Raw genomic sequence first — 6,442 nt, 5'->3', positions numbered from 1 at the left:
TTGAACATGGCTGCCCCGTGCATCTGCTGGGGGGAGCGTAGGAGCGCTTTACCCCTTCCGCCGAAGGCAGCTTCAGAGCCAGCATCCTGCCCTCCACCGGACGCCAGCAGCCCCGCTCCCTCTCCAGGCCAATTCCTCTTCTGCAAAGTGGAGATAATTATAGCTTCCCTCTTAATGCTGCTGGGAAGATGACGCAAACTCCACACCCAGACCCTGGCACAGTGCCTGGCACAGAGCAGCGCTGCTGCTTCCCCCTCCCCGGGTGGGCCAGGCCCCAGTCCATCTCCTGAGATTCCCAGAAAGAACACTGGATGGAAAGCGTGGTGTGTGTTGCAGGGCTAGAGGAAGGGTGAGGGCTGGGGTCCAATGGGCTTCCAGCCTCAAGGAAGCTGGACTCCACCAGCCACAAGCAGGCATCTCGGGGTTAATTGTGACCTTGAACTAGACATCCAGGGGAGAGCAGGCATGATGCCATTTGTGATCCCACCACATTGCTCTACAATTCTCTGCCCACATAGCGATCTGCAGGTCTGTCGTGACTGACTTTGACCTTTGGCATGGCTGCCTGACTCATGCTAGGCAAGTTTTATCTGTTTTCCATGAAAACAAAGCAGCAGGGGCAAAGTCAGATGTGTAACCTCTGTGTAGGCGATATTAAATCAGCACCCAGAGACAGCTAGCAGGGCAGAGGAGAAGGGAACCTGTCATCCCCAGGACGTAGAAGCCTGGGCCTAGAGAGAACAAATTATGTCCTCAAGGTCAGAGACAGAACTGGGCCAGCTCTCACCCCATACCAATTCCATTAAAGCAGACCTCTGAGCCGAGCTCAAATCCGGGAACCCAGGCCACCTGCACTCCCACCGTTTTCAAATCCAGACAGGGAGGAAGGCGTAGGGCTGCCTGACAGCAGCTGGTGGGCAAAGCAATCTGATTAGGGCTTAACAGGGAGCCGCCAATCCGATTAGGCTGGCCCTGCTTTTTCTGGAAGGAGGTGTCTGGGAGACGATGGAGGAAGGGTCTGGCTTCCCACTGGAGATTGAGATGCCTCCCTGGAGAGCCTGCCAGACTTCCCTGGCCTGGCAGCTGAGTTAACCTGGCAACTGGAGCAACAGAGAGGCCCATTTGAGAAATTAAAGACGTGATGAAGGGGGAAAGAAGCATCTCTGGAAATTTCTATTTGTGTGCCGGGAGCCAAATTCTGGTCACCCCACCAGACCCACCAGACAGGCCCTGCCCTCCCCAGCCAGCAAAGGAGCAAGCCCCCATCCCAGAGAGAACAGAGATCTCCCAGGCCATAGGTTAGGGCTTGCTGCACTGGGGGCGAACCCCTGCTGGACCACTGACCTCAGGCACTGTAAACTGCAGGCAGGACTCGAGACAAAAGAAGCACAACAGTCCCCTGGGACAAGCAAGTCACTAAGTCAGGTTTACCCCACCTCACATCTCCAGTGCCTTGGATATTCTCAGCTTCATTATGGACACAAACAAACCACACACCCTCATTATGTAGGTTGAGGGTACTTGAAAAACTGTCCTTAAAGACAAGGTCATGAACACCACCACCCCAGAAGTCCTTCCTGCTCTTGGATTTCTTTTCTGTACCACCTGCCTTCCTTCCTGGCTGGGCTGCGGGCACTGTGGGAAGCCTGAACCCATCAGGCTGAGGGACGCAGCCAGGCCGGCGTGCACACACTGTGGGGCCCATCTCCACGGAGCCTTCTTCCAAAAGAAGATGGTCAGGAGCGCACTCTTTTTCACGGCTGCATAATGTTCACTGCGCCGCTCTCAGTTCAGCAGCTCATGCGTTCTAGGAGGCGGTTGGCTTAGGGCTAGTTTTTACTACAGGGAAGCTACCCAGAACTCCTGTTCTCAGTTATCTCGGGTGAATGCCGAGGAGAGGCGTGGCCGGGCCCCAAGGACGGCGTAAGTTTAGCTTTTGTTTTGTTTGGCAGCACTGGGATTTGAACTTAGGGCCTTGCGCTCGAGAGCACATGCTATGTCCTGAGCCATACCCCAACCTTCTTTGCTTTAGTGATTTTTCATGTAGGGAAGTTTTCTCAATTTTGCTTAAGGCCACCCCAAAATGTGATACCCCTCCCCGTGGCCTCCCACATGGCTGGGACCACCAGTGTGTGCCACAGTGCACAGCTTACTGGCTGGAAATATCTCAGGAAGAGTTTGCCCTCACTACTGTTCTCCTCATCTGCCTCCTGCACTGCTGCGTTTACAGGCAGGGTCACCATGCCTGACCCATGACTGGCACTGGGCTCTTTAACGACTGAAATCCCTTTGGGGGTACGGTGCGTGTCTCCATCACGCTGCACAAGGGTTCCAGCTGAGCCCCTCCTGCAGCACTAGTTTGTTTAGTTTTGTTGTTAAGGATTTGAGAGGGTGTGAAGAGCCGGCCTACTGAGTTTCCATGTTTTTCTCTAATGAATACCAGCACCTTTCCATGTGTCTATTTCCCATAGCCACAATCTTGGTCAATATTTTCTGAATGGCTTTCTTTTTAAAATAAGCTTTGCTTTTTATTAAAAGACAGCTCTAAATTCTGTAAGGACTATGAAGCTAGCATCGGGGATCCTCGCAAACCACATGCAGTTGCACATCTCGGGTTAGTCAGAGGCCTCTCTCCTGTCTTAGATTTCCTCTTTACGCCTGCCACCCTTTCTATTCCACAGTCTCCCCCAGGAGACCACGTTAAGGTGATTGGCACACACTCTTCTTGGCGGTGACAAGGTCACATTTGTCTTGTTTATGATGACCTTGACAGCACCGAGGAGGACTGGCCGGGTACTTTGTAGACGGCCCCATTGTGCTGGAGTCTGAAGTTTCTTGTGCTGAACTCGGTTTATGGTGTTTGGAAGGAGGACCACGGAGGTGAGTCTTCCTTTTCATTTCACGTGAAGGAAGCATACTGTTGCCTGGCTGAGCACTGCGATGTGGACCTGGACCATGGGAGGGGGAGGGATGGGAAGGTGGTAGGAAGGGGTCCCGGGGCGGGGGGAAGGGGCTTGTCCCCCACGGCTCCCACTACATGGTGGGGAGTGGCGCTGTTCTCCCTGTGATCTCTTAAAGGAAGGGACTCTGCAAATACCTGGCGTTTTCTCCTGCTCTTTGTTTCTGTCTGGCCGCCTGCTGCCTTGGCAAGGACTGGGTATCATTTCTACATGGGTTATAATCCAGCAGCCGTTTCTGTTGGTGTTCCTCAAATTGCCTGGGTGTTGAGTGCTGGCAGGAACTTGTGTTGGCTGGGGATGTGCGTCTGCCATATTGGACACAGGGCTAGTCCATGCTTTGGGTTACAATGCCATTACTCAAGGGCCCACACGGTAAGCCAGGCACGGTGATCCAACCACAGGGATTTGGCCTTCTTCAATACACCTCCACGTTCTCTATCTTCAGTACACCTCCACGTCCTCTATCTTCAGTACACCTCCACGTCCTCTATCTTCAGTACACCTCCATGTCCTCTACCTTCAGTACACCTCCACGTCCTCTATCTTCAGTACACCTCCATGTCCTCTACCTTCAGTACACCTCCACGTCCTCCCTCTTCAGTACACCTCCACGTCCTCTATCTTCAGTACACCTCCACGTCCTCTATCTTCAGTACACCTCCATGTCCTCTACCTTCAGTACACCTCCACGTCCTCTATCTTCAGTACACCTCCACGTCCTCTATCTTCAGTACACCTAGACGTCCTCCCTCTTCAGTACACCTCCACGTCCTCTATCTTCAGTACACCTCCACGTCCTCTATCTTCAGTACACCTCCACGTCCTCTATCTTCAGTACACCTCCACGTCCTCCCTCTTCAGTACACCTCCACGTCCTCTATCTTCAGTACACCTCCACGTCCTCTATCTTCAGTACACCTCCACGTCCTCTATCTTCAGTACACCTCCACGTCCTCCCTCTTCAGTACACCTCCACGTCCTCTATCTTCAGTACACCTCCACGTCCTCTATCTTCAGTACACCTCCACGTCCTCTATCTTCAGTACACCTCCACGTCCTCTATCTCCAGTACACCTCCACGTCCTCTACCTTCAGTACACCTCCACGTCCTCTATCTTCAGTACACCTCCACGTCCTCCCTCTTCAGTACACCTCCACGTCCTCCATCTTCAGTACACCTCCACGTCCTCCATCTTCAGTACACCTCCACGTCCTCCATCTTCAGTACACCTCCACGTCCTCCCTCTTCAGTACACCTCCACGTCCTCTATCTTCAGTACACCTCCACGTCCTCTATCTTCAGTACACCTCCACGTCCTCCCTCTTCAGTACACCTCCACGTCCTCTATCTTCAGTACACCTCCACGTCCTCTATCTTCAGTACACCTCCACGTCCCCTATCTTCAGTACACCTCCACGTCCTCTATCTTCAGTACACCTCCACGTCCTCTATCTTCAGTACACCTCCACGTCCTCTATCTTCAGTACACCTCCACGTCCTCTATCTTCAGTACACCTCCACGTCCTCCCTCTTCAGTACACCTCCACGTCCTCCCTCTTCAGTACACCTCCACGTCCTCTATCTTCAGTACACCTCCACGTCCTCTATCTTCAGTACACCTCCACGTCCTCTATCTTCAGTACACCTCCACGTCCTCTATCTTCAGTACACCTCCACGTCCTCTACCTTCAGTACACCTCCATGTCCTCTACCTTCAGTACACCTCCACGTCCTCTATCTTCAGTACACCCCCATGTTCTCTATCTTCAGTACACCTCCACGTCCTCTATCTTCAGTACACCCCCACGTTCTCTATCTTCAGTACACCTCCACGTCCTCTATCTTCAGTACACCTCCACGTCGTCTATCTTCAGTACACCTCCACGTCCTCTATCTTCAGTACACCTCCACGTCCTCTATCTTCAGTACACCTCCACGTCCTCTATCTTCAGTACACCTCCACGTCCTCTACCTTCAGTACACCTCCACGTCCTCCCTCTTCAGTACACCTCCACGTCCTCCATCTTCAGTACACCTCCACGTCCTCTATCTTCAGTACACCTCCACGTCCTCTATCTTCAGTACACCTCCACGTCGTCTATCTTCAGTACACCTCCACGTCCTCTATCTTCAGTACACCTCCACGTCCTCCCTCTTCAGTACACCTCCACGTCCTCTATCTTCAGTACACCTCCACGTCCTCTACCTTCAGTACACCTCCACGTCCTCCCTCTTCAGTACACCTCCACGTCCTCCATCTTCAGTACACCTCCACGTGCTCTATCTTCAGTACACCTCCACGTCCTCTATGTTCAGTACACCTCCACGTCCTCTATCTTCAGTACACCTCCACGTCGTCTATCTTCAGTACACCTCCACGTCCTCTATCTTCAGTACACCCCCACGTCCTCTATCTTCAGTACACCCCCACGTCCTCTATCTTCAGTACACCTCCACGTCCTCTATCTTCAGTACACCTCCACGTCCTCTATCTTCAGTACACCTCCACGTTCTCCATCTTCAGTACACCTCCACGTCCTCTATCTTCAGTACACCTCCACGTTCTCCATCTTCAGTACACCTCCACGTCCTCTATCTTCAGTACACCCCCATGTTGTCTATCTTCAGTACACCTCCACGTCCTCTATCTTCAGTACACCTCCACGTCCTCTATCTTCAGTACACCCCCACGTCCTCTATCTTCAGTACACCTCCACGTCCTCCATCTTCAGTACACCTCCACGTTCTCCATCTTCAGTACACCTCCACGTTCTCCATCTTCACTACTCCTCCACGTCCTCCATCTTCAGTACACCTCCACGTCCTCCATCTTCAGTACACCTCCACGTCCTCCATCTTCAGTACACCTCCACATCCTCTATCTTCAGTACACCTCCACGTCGTCTATCTTCAGTACACCTCCACGTCCTCTATCTTCAGGACACCTCCACGTCCTCTATCTTCAGGACACCTCCACGTCCTCTATCTTCAGTACACCTCCACGTCCTCTATCTTCAGTACACCTCCACGTCCTCTATCTTCAGTACACCTCCACGTCCTCTATCTTGAGTACACCTCCACGTCCTCTATCTTCAGTACTCCTCCACGTCCTCTATCTTCAGTACACCTCCACGTTCTCCATCTTCAGTACACCCCCACGTCCTCTATCTTCAGTACACCTCCACGTCCTCTATCTTCAGTACACCTCCACGTCCTCTATCTTCAGTACACCTCCACGTCCTCTATCTTCAGTACACCTCCACGTTCTCCATCTTCAGTACACCTCCACGTCCTCTATCTTCAGTACACCTCCATGTTGTCTATCTTCAGTACACCTCCACGTTCTCTATCTTCAGTACACCTCCACGTCCTCTATCTTCAGTACACCTCCATGTTGTCTATCTTCAGTACACCCCCACGTCCTCTATCTTCAGTACACCTCCACGTCCTCCATCTTCAGTACACCTCCACGTTCTCTATA

This window comes from Megascapheus bottae, chromosome 1 (genome assembly GCF_031878675.1).
Source record: "Megascapheus bottae isolate mThoBot1 chromosome 1, mThoBot2.hap1, whole genome shotgun sequence".
Taxonomy (NCBI): Eukaryota; Metazoa; Chordata; class Mammalia; order Rodentia; family Geomyidae; genus Megascapheus; species Megascapheus bottae.
The sequence above is the reverse complement of the archived record's forward strand: the minus strand, read 5'-3'. Positions refer to the sequence as shown.